Source organism: Sander lucioperca, chromosome 9, assembly GCF_008315115.2.
Source record: "Sander lucioperca isolate FBNREF2018 chromosome 9, SLUC_FBN_1.2, whole genome shotgun sequence".
NCBI lineage: Eukaryota > Metazoa > Chordata > Actinopteri > Perciformes > Percidae > Sander > Sander lucioperca.
Genome location: NC_050181.1, coordinates 5,888,041 through 5,898,466, shown reverse-complemented (window position 1 = coordinate 5,898,466; position 10,426 = coordinate 5,888,041). Strand labels below are relative to the sequence as shown.

The window sequence follows — 10,426 nt, the reverse complement described above, 5'->3', positions numbered from 1 at the left end:
TTAAGGTTCGTTGTACACTCTGCTGGTGGTGACAAAGTGCTATCTAGCTACAAAAACACTACGTCAAATTTGAAGAAACATTTGGAGTCGCAGCACTGCAGTCAAACTTACAGAGCGAGAAGAAGCTTCCCCCACCACCCAAACAACAAAAGCTGGACTTCAGTGCAAAACCAGTAAGTGGGGGAGAGTTGAAGTATTTGGTCGGGCAGTATGTTGTAGAGGAAATGCTGCCCTTAAACACGGTTGACTCGCCTTCGTTTCGTGCCATAATAAACAAGCTCCCTACTACTGTCAATGCTGAGCTGCCTCACAGTAAACCGGTCGTCATTTTTATGTTGAGGCTGTGGGGGTGTTGTCAGCAGCTGCTGAATGTAACTAATAAAGTAACTTGTAATCTAACTTAGTTACTTTTAAAATCAAGTAATCTGTAAAGTAACTAAATTACTTTTAAAATCAAGTAATCTGTAAAGTAACTAAGTTACTTTTTCAAAGTAACTGTGGCAACACTGTTGATGAGTGACTTGTTGTCAATCTAGTCATGAGATGGTAGCAGAGATGGTCTTGCTAAGTTGAGCTCATCTTCTCCACCTTTTCCTCTGTGTTTACTCTGATGTTTACGTTTGAAAACTTGAGCAAGCTGGCTAGATAGCCCAGGCTAACAGAGTCGGCAGGAGGTCAGCGGGAGGTTAGCAGAGTCGGCAGGAGACTGGCAAGTTGATTTCCCGATCCTTATAAGGGACTCATAGCCACATGCTATCACCGTCAAATGTCGACCACATAATGTAAAGGAACAACTAATATTTGTAAAACAGACAATTCAGCATTAATCTGTGCATTCTAGAACTAAAATTGTGTTGGTATGATTATATATCATCATTAAAAAAATAAATCTAAATGAATGATTCAAAGTAAACTGTACAGTTTACTTTGAATCATTCATTTAGATTTTTATTTTTTATTTTTTTTTAGAGTAGACACCACAAACTGCACACGCTCGCTCACTCATCCAGTTTATTTGGTTGCAAGGTTCTTTATCTTGTAAGAATCAAGTAAATCTATTTTGTAAGATTAGGTTGAAAGTTATCATACTATTACATGGTTAACTACATGCTAGTCTATATCGATGAGGTTTAATTTATGGGATTGTTCTGGTGCCACCGGATGTCCTTCACCTTCCGCTTTCTTTGTGTTGGCATTCTAAACTCCGGTCGATTTGGGAAACATCCGCCAAGCTACAACTGACAATCAAATTATATTTATTTATTTTTTTTTAGTAAAATTCTCTCGATAGCCCTTTTAAAGATCAGAGCTCGCCTCCCTATGTGCACATGTTCCACCAAAACAAGTTCCTTGCCGAGGCTATTTTGCAGAGGCACCGTTGCTGTGTCCGGTGCTTAGCGCCGCCCAAGATGATTGGTTCAAAGAAATGCCAATAAGCCAGAGCATGTTTTTCTCTTATCCCGGAATATTGTGTGGACTAGCCAGACCCTCCTCCGCAGCGCTGTGGAGATAGGTCTGGCAATGCGAGACTAACTACATCCAGACAGTGAATACAAGTGAACAACAATGCGAAGGATTTCTTATGTCTTTACACTTGGTCTTATGCACTCAACACTATCTCTTAGAAATGACATGCATCTACTACTAATCTGCAATTTGCAACAGAATATCCGCTCCTAACAACTAAAGCATTATTAACCGTTTTTATGGATATGTTTAGGCACTCATGGCACTTGGTTAATATAGGAAAAGATCATGGTCTTGTTTTTTATACATGTAGCCAAAAACCACAACCTTTTCCTAACCTTAACCAAAGTTTTTGTGTTGCCTAAACCTGACCACACTTGGGACAAACCCCAGTTTCCAGTGTCCAAGTCTTGTGCTTGTAAATTAGTCATGCAGATATATCAGTTGATATTGGCTTATCTCAAACATATACGTATCAGTGTATGTTGGCAAATAGGTAACATGGAAAATTGGCATACAGAAATGCCAAAGATATGTTTAAAGCCAAAGTGCGGTACTTTAACATTACTATATAACATATACATGTTGTTACATTTAAAGGAGAATTCTGGTCGATTTCAACACGTAGCTCTGTTGTTTTTAAATTTGGAGTGCTGTCAGTAGCAAGAAAAACAAAAACAACCGGTGCTGCCTACACTGTGTTATCCTCCTGCTAGCGTTAGCACCCAACAGGCTTAAACAGGGCAAGTTTTAAACTTTTTAGCCTCTTAACATGTTCAAAATGTCATTAAAAGTGCCTACCCATGTGAAGTGATTCCTTCCGAGTGAACACAGTGAATCTGACTGCAGTAGATGTGAAAGAAACGCATAAAAGTTCTGCTAATTCAGCTCTGTTTAGTTCCGGTGTTGATACTGCAAGGAGTGCTTCGGGACCGTCTACAAACTACAACACCGAAAAGAGATGCAAACATATTTTCAAAAATATATATGCTTATTTTCTAAAAGTAAGTGCTGTAGTACAACTAGCAGGAGACAAGTTGAAATCCACCGGAATTCTCCTTTAAGACCTTGCTAAACAAGTTCACAAAATACTGATTAAGTCTATTGCCACCAGGGAAAGCTCTCTGTATTTCTCAGTATACTGGAGTTGTTGTGTCTTGTATCTGTGGCAACATTCTTTTTCTTTCATTTCGTATCATGATACCATATACATTGATAGAAAAATATCAAAATAAATGTCATAATATTGATGTCAATCCTATCCTCCAGTACTAATGGGTGTATTTATCTTAAAGGTCCTATGACATGCTGCTTTTTGGATGCTTTTATATAAGCCTCAGTGGTCCCCTAATACTGTATCTGAAGTCTCTTTCTCTTTCAGCCTTGGTGCAGAATTACAGCCACTAGAGCCAGTCCCAGAATGATCTTTCCTTAGGACATGCCATTTCTGTGTCTGTAGCTTTAAATGCTATTGAGGAGGAGAGAGGGGGGGGCAAGGTGGGGTGTGGCCTTGACCAACTGCCATGCTTTGCTCATTTGCAAGCCATGATGTCTCTCTCTTTCTCATGGGCGGGCCAAATTCTCTGGGCGGGCAAAGCAGAGAAAGGAGAGGTAACCTTTCCCCTTGTGACATCATAAAGGGAAGATTCCAGATTGGCCCATCTGAGCTTTCATTTTCTCAAAGGCAGAGCAGGATACCCAGGGCTTAGTTTACACCTACTGCCATTTCTAGCTACTGGCGGTCCATAGGCAGGCTAGGAGAACTAATATTAATGTTAAAAAACCTCATAAAGTGAAATGTTCATGCCATGGGACCTTTAAAATCATAAAACTGGCAGTGCTGATTGTTCTAAAACCACATGACCATATATTAAACTAATTCATGCCCACATCTTTAAATGCCCTATTGGCTGCTGTGCTAAACATAGTTTACACACACCAGTGGTTGGTTTTATTTTTTTCCTTATTTTTTCATTCATACTAATCCTATTTAAATGTTGTGTAAAAAAGAATCGCCGGGTGAAACACAGATGTCTTCTTACTTTATAGTTTTTATTTTTTAAGGTGCATTTACTCTACACTGTTTTGTCCTGCCCTGGTTGCACCGGATTGTTGTGGATTGCAGAAGCGCAGAGAACCGTCTCTTTTTCACCTATTTAAATGTTCTTTGTTAAATGGTGCCTGCAGACCCTGATGAAGGCAACAGGCTCAAACCTGCACGTTTCATTTTACTACACTAAAGCGTTGCTGGAGCTTTGATACTTCAGCGTTCAGCCCACTGAGCTACAACAGACCAATACAGATGCCATTCTACTAGGGGTGTCACGATTCTCCAAATCCTCGATTCGATTACATTTTCGATTCTAAGGTCACGGTTCGATTTGATTCTCAATTTTTACATTTATTTTTTTTAAAGCACAGGTTGCTATGCCAATTTTAGACTAGACTTTTATGCAAAACAAACAAAAAACAATAAAACAGCCATGTCCATAGTCTTCTCTGAACAATTAAGTGTCTTAACAAACTATTTCCGAACAGTTGTACCACACAGATTAACTGCCACGTTAGTCGTGCTGCCAGTGGAAGTATATGGTACAAGCACTTAGCAGAGCTTGCAAACTGTGGCTTTTTTGTCAACATAACTCACTGGAAATCCAAAATACTTCCACACCGGCGACTTCAGTGAAAGAGGAGGGGGTGGGTCTCCTGCATCTGCAGTTGCCATGCTATCTTTTGACTGGCTGTAGCTAAAATAGAGGAGGTTGACTGACTCACAGCACTTGACTGAAGAGCCGGTTAATTAACCCAAGTAGTGTCACTGAACCGGGAGAATGAACCGACTCACTCCTGTTTTTTTTTTACCTCATTTTTACCACTGGAGTGGTGGTAGAATCAATCAGGAAATGGACTAACTCGAGCAGGTTACATGTGTGTTTTTGTCTGTTATTTTTTTCCGCTTGGCAAGCCAACTGGACATGACATGGGGCCGTGGCAGAATCGAAGATTCCATTTTTTAATTCCAAATTCGAGATTGTTACTTAATTTCGGTGACACCCTTACATTGTACATTAAAGGGGTGGTTCAGAATTTTGGACATAAGACCTCATTTCCAAGTTAGCCAGTGTGTTATTTATCAGTGGAGATAAACACTTTTCATCCAGTTCTTCCAGTTGCAGAGTTCGCTGGTGCTAGGCTAGCGCAAGTCAACAGTATCTGCTAGCCTGCCACTAAAAACAGTCTTACCCACTCCACAGTACACCCGAGGCAAATAAATTATAACGCCAGACTATCGATGTAAATGTCTGTGTTGATAGAATAATGATATGAATAAAACTACCCTTGCATCACATTGCAATAGTTATACTTTGTTCCCTGTAGTTGGTAGCATAGGCTACAGCAGCGGCGGAGTGATATTACCTAGGCTACTGAGAAAGTCGGTTTCCATGACAATCACACAAGTTTATTTATATGCCGCTGCAATTTGCATGTAAACTGTCCAAGCTTACATGACTTTTCTGTCAGCAATGACCTAAAGTTAGCGGTTAGCCAAGCCAGGTATCTACCAAGAGTGTAGCTATAACTTTAGCTAACGTTGTCACTCTCCACAATGCATTGAACTGTAACGTTATCTCCACTAACGTTGTCAGTCTCAATCTATCAGTAGCCGCTAGGCTAACGTTATGAAAGGGGCTAGCTTTATTAGCTAGAGTAGCCTACCAAAAGTTATTACCTGTTCATCAGTAGCTGTTGGTGCTTCTGGAAAGACGGATGGAACCGTATTCATTGTCAGTGACTTGTGGTCCTTTAGATTGCAGGGTTTCTCAAAGTCGTCTGGTCTAAAATGACCACTACACATTCGCCACTTGAGTAGAGTCTCCACCTTGATGTCCAAGCCAGCAGCAAGAAGCCACAGTTGGTTCCTTTCTGGATCTCCCAATGGAAATTTGTGGAAACTTTGTGGTGCCCATCTGTTTGGTTTATTTTTACAATTTCTAAATGCACACTGAATAACCATGTTGCCTAGTCCTTAGTTTCCAATCCAATGCTTCAATACCAATGTACTAGGCTACTACTAGGTGTCCTGACTGTAGTGCGCTTCTCTGTTTACTTTTCGGCGCAGTACTACTAACCGGAGCAAACAAAAATTCCGCCGCTGCTGAGAAACTAGTCCCTCAAAATGTAATGCGATCATTGAGATGCAAGGGTAGTTTTATTTCTAATATTATTCTATCAACACAGACATTTACATCGATAGTCTGGCGTTATAATTTATTTGCCTTGGGTGTACTGTGGAGTGGATAATAGTGTTTTTAGTGGCAGGCTAGCAGATACTGTTGACTTGAGCTAGCCTAGCACCAGCGAACTCTGCAACTGGAAGGACTGGATGAAAAGTCTTGAAAATGGTCTCCACTGATAAATAACACACTGGCTAACTTGGAAATATATATCCAAAATTCTGAACCACCCCTTTAAAATTAATTGGCCATAATTAGCCAGGTGACTTTGTTTATGGTCATCATCGATGAAGAAGTAATGACTGCAAAAGTATAAGTCCCATGGTGGTAGCAGGTCCAATAACCATTATTCATATGTTGCAGTGGTGAGGAGGCTGTTTATTTTATCCCTCTGAAACCCAACTGTGTCAGTTACAGAGGTGACTGACACAACACCTATTTTCTATCCGGGTGCTCCTGTGCTGGCTGGTTCACTGGAAGCAGCGTGGTTTGTTAGTGTCCTGTGGTGGCAGAGACAAGTAGACAAGAGCCAGCGAAATGGAATGACCCCCACCATCAATGACTAAGCCCCACCAGCAGCTCTGCATGGCTGAGAAAGTACACCTGATATTAATGACAGCAGAGCTATAATAACAGCCACCGCGTCACTCTCTTCTCTGTCGCTGAAACAGTCAGGTGGGCAGGCTGCTGTTGTGAGCCAAGTGTGTGTGTGTGTGTGTGTGTGTGTGTGTGTGTGTGTGTGTGTGTGTGTGTGTGTGTTTGTATGTGCCTGCACCTGTGTCACCCACGCACACATTTCTACCATGTATGCTCTGAGTGTTCACTGTTTTTATCTATATGTATTGTGTTTAAGCAGAAATGGTAATTTCATATTTATTTGTATTCAGATAAAAACTGACAGTTTTAGTTTGAATAAAAACATGAACAAAGTGGAGCATTTAGGAACTAAAGAGCCAGAAATTTCCCTCAAGAATTAGTAGAGACCAAAACAAAGCTAAAAGGAATGTGAATATTGGACTTACATTCACCTGGTGACTAAAAACCTGACTTCAAATGGAGGATAATGTTTCTCTGTAACTGCTGGATGTGTAAATAACAAACTGTTTGCTCACAAGTTCACCATATCAACTTAAAGTCCAACTGAACTTATGTTTAGTCATCCCTTTCTGTAGTCAAAAATAATGTCCATGTGTAATATAATGTAAGAAAAAAGGTCTTTGGGAAAATACCAGAAATGCTTCTGTTCATCTCAGCCAACTGAAGAGGCGTGTCAGTGTCTGTGTTTGATTGACAGCAGCTGGCAGGCTGCCAGGGTGCCTGTGTGACACCGTGGGAAAAAGAGACAAGTAAACAAACTTGCGCTGTAGCCTGCATGTCATGGGCAGACTGCAGGTTGTTAGTGGTGTTGAAGAGTTAGAACCACACCAGCATCTAAGATTGCACATTCTTAGGATTGAAATGTAGGGAGGCTGTGATAGAAAAAAAAAAGAAATTGCTGCAAAGTGCTTTTTTTCTCTCAAAATATTAAAAAACTTCAGAATCATAGAAATCACTTTTATTAAGTATAATACAGTGACTGTTGGTCACAGTGGTTTTGCTCACTTTCCAGAGATGGAACGATTAGATGTCTCCCTCAAGAATTTCATCTTGTTGTAATGTCTTAGGAAGTAGAAGACTGAACTTGCAATTTAAAGTTGCCAAAAAAAGTTCAAGAACAGAACAATACTACTAGTACATCCCCATATAGCTCACTGTCTAGATAAATTGAGTAAAGCCCAGAAGCCTATGATTACCCTAAACCCAGAGAGTTCATTACTTCAAAGTAGAACCTCATTAGTTTAGATTTGCCTTTCAAGTTCACTTACTCTCAGGATCCTGACTTTAACTGTTAATTACTGTTCAATTAATTAAAGAACTGGTACCTCAGAGGCAGGTGCTGATACCACATAAAGCTGATCAAGTTCAGCTTATTTCCATAATTTTGAGTAATATCACTACTGGGAATACAGAGGAAAAATAATAGAGACGATAGCCTATCGTCAAACTGATATAGGGCACAGTATGGGCAAATATTCATACGGCATTCCCGCTGTTTGATGTAAATCTTGATTAAACATCACAGTTATTAATTTTAAGGCAGACCCTGAGTGGATAGTTAATTACACAAGCTCTGTTTCAACAAGACTTGTTCTCCCACAATTAATCAAGGCAGTCATAAACCAGGACATATACAAGAATGCGGGCCCGCCCATTCTCACTCAGCCCAAGAACTGACCTGCTTCAAGAACTGGATTTAATTCTGAAGGGAGGGTGAAACAACAGTCCTTAGCTAAAACGCACTGAGTTATGATGTTACATGCGTAACTGAATTCTAATGAGTTTCAGTTGGTTTTAAAAGTGTGATTTTGCTCTAATCTCAGCCACTTTCGTCCCCGTCACCTCAGGTTGGAGCTTGCAGAAAAAACCCGTTGGAGGGATATACGACCTGGTTTAAAAGAAAGATGTGAAGCGTACTGAGAAACAGACATGTATACAAGCACTCATGCTTGCCTGGGTGTACGGCGCCTGCATGCACACAAGTGAGCTGCAAGCTGTCATGACAATTTTACCTCCTCGTTTTTCATGTTATTGTACTGTTGAATGTGCTGTTGCTCAGCAGGGGAGAGTGATTACTTGCACAGATTAGACAGAGGCAGAGAGAGATATAAACCTCAAGGAAAACCTATCATTTCCCAAAATCTCTGCATCGTCAGGTGCATTACAAGCAGGGCTGTTTATCAAAACCTCCTGCCTATGGAATTTCTCACTAAATCAGACTTTTTCATCCTTGTCTTGTGACGTTATGACAAACAGAGTGGAGCTAGCAACGCCCACAGTTCCATGTATCTCTGCGGGGAAGCTGAACTACATCCACTCTTCTGTTCGTCAACCACAAGGTCTACAGATTTTCAGTGATGGGCTTGCTCAGTTCATTTGATGGAAAAGGTACATTGCAAACTTTATACTTATTGCTACTTTTGCTTTGCTGTATTGAGTTTGGCAACACTCCACTGATAATCTCAGTGACATGTCTCCAAAGGTGAACACGAGGTGAATTCACACGGGTGCAAAAATTTCCATTGCTTTTCTGACTTTGAATGTAGGCATCTCGCACACACACTCAAGCTGCTAGACCGACAACAATGAAGTGGCATAACACCTGATGCCGAAGCACTAAACTCACTGAGGCGGAAACAGAATCTCTGCATATCACCACCATGCTGGGTGTAGTACTCCCAATGTGGGTGTGTTTTGAATATCCTATTCAAGGTTTTTAAAACTTTCATAACAAAGCAACTTAAACTTTCCTCCACTATCAGGCGAACAATTGGCAAAAAAAGAATTGCAATAAATGTGAGGAGGAGACATTTTTCAATTAAAACTGATCATACTTTATACTAACAATATGATAAAAATAATAAAACATTACTTTTGAGCAGTGGTGAAAGACCTTTTTCAGGTCCTTAGTGTTTTAGCTACTAAAGTAGAAGTAGCTAAAACACAAGTGTAAAAATACACCATTACAATGCATCATATTTTATATGCTTATTATAATTACCAAGTGACAGAAATATCATGAATTACTATAGAAACATTTTTAAATATTATAAAGATCAAAATTATTAATAGTTTTCTTACCCCCTATAAAAGTCAGCGTTTAAAGCTTCATGTTTCTAATTGTGATTAAAATGACAATTTTCATGAACTTCAAAAACAAAGTGGTTACTGCAAAAGAGACAATTTGAAGTTTTAGGAGACATTTCCTTATTTTTAAGATGACAGTTTAACATGATAACATCTAAATGGTATACAGTTGGTTTTAGCAGATGCTGATGCATGTAAGTAGTGAATAAAACTTCACTAATCTCAAATACTGTTGTGTTTAGGTGTAATTAACGTCATCCATAGGTCCAAGTCTTAGTAGGCCTAGGTGACCTAGGGAAATGTTAAAATTTACTACAGTAACTTATTGCAGGGCTTAAGGATACTGTCAGAATTAGAATGAAAACCAAGAGAAGAATTTTACCCAAGCTTCACTGTCTAAAGCCCAAACCATTAAACCAAGACGTGCTAGGGTCAAGTCCAGTCCAGTCATCCCTGTCTTTGTCTTCCTGCTTCTTGTCTAATAAAAGAAAAATGCTTAGATTTTTTTTCAACTTTTACTTGACATAAATCAATGAGTGGGCTCTCTCAGTCAAAATCATCTTTACCTTCAGCTTTGTGAAAGCATTAAATTGCTTCTCTTGTTTTAGTGATTTGCTGTGCGACAGACTGGAGTGTATTAATTTGATAGATTCTCAGAATGACCGCTTAAATCACATTTCGTTGAGTTGCTTTGAGGCAATTACAGGACAAAAGTACGTCACAAAACCTTTTACAGAGTTGAAGATGAAGCACTACTTACTAATTACCATCTACGGCGCTGCTCATTTAATTATTATATTCTGATCAAATGCATTAGTCTGTCAGATAGGCAGTTTACAATGCATTCCTTTTTAGATAAATTGAGCCACTATTAACAATTACATCTTTACTTACTATTGCTACTTCAATCAAGCTACAGCCTATCATTGTTCCCTTGATTCAAGTGTTAGTGAACGTTGATATCTGCCTTTTTTCACATTTCACTAATGGCCATAGTTACCTCCTTTTACATTTTACATGTAGCTGTAGCTTTTACTCCA

At 39.5% G+C, this 10,426-nt stretch overlaps 1 long non-coding RNA gene across 1 annotated transcript; it reads left to right on the top strand.

Moving 5' to 3' along the window:
- Window positions 1–591: 591 nt before the first annotated feature.
- Window positions 592–10,143, top strand: LOC116045255. Its single transcript, XR_004103888.2, has 3 exons — window positions 592–761; window positions 6,400–6,403; window positions 10,131–10,143. It is a non-coding gene; the product is annotated as an uncharacterized LOC116045255 (long non-coding RNA).
- The last annotated feature ends 283 nt before the right edge of the window (window positions 10,144–10,426 follow it).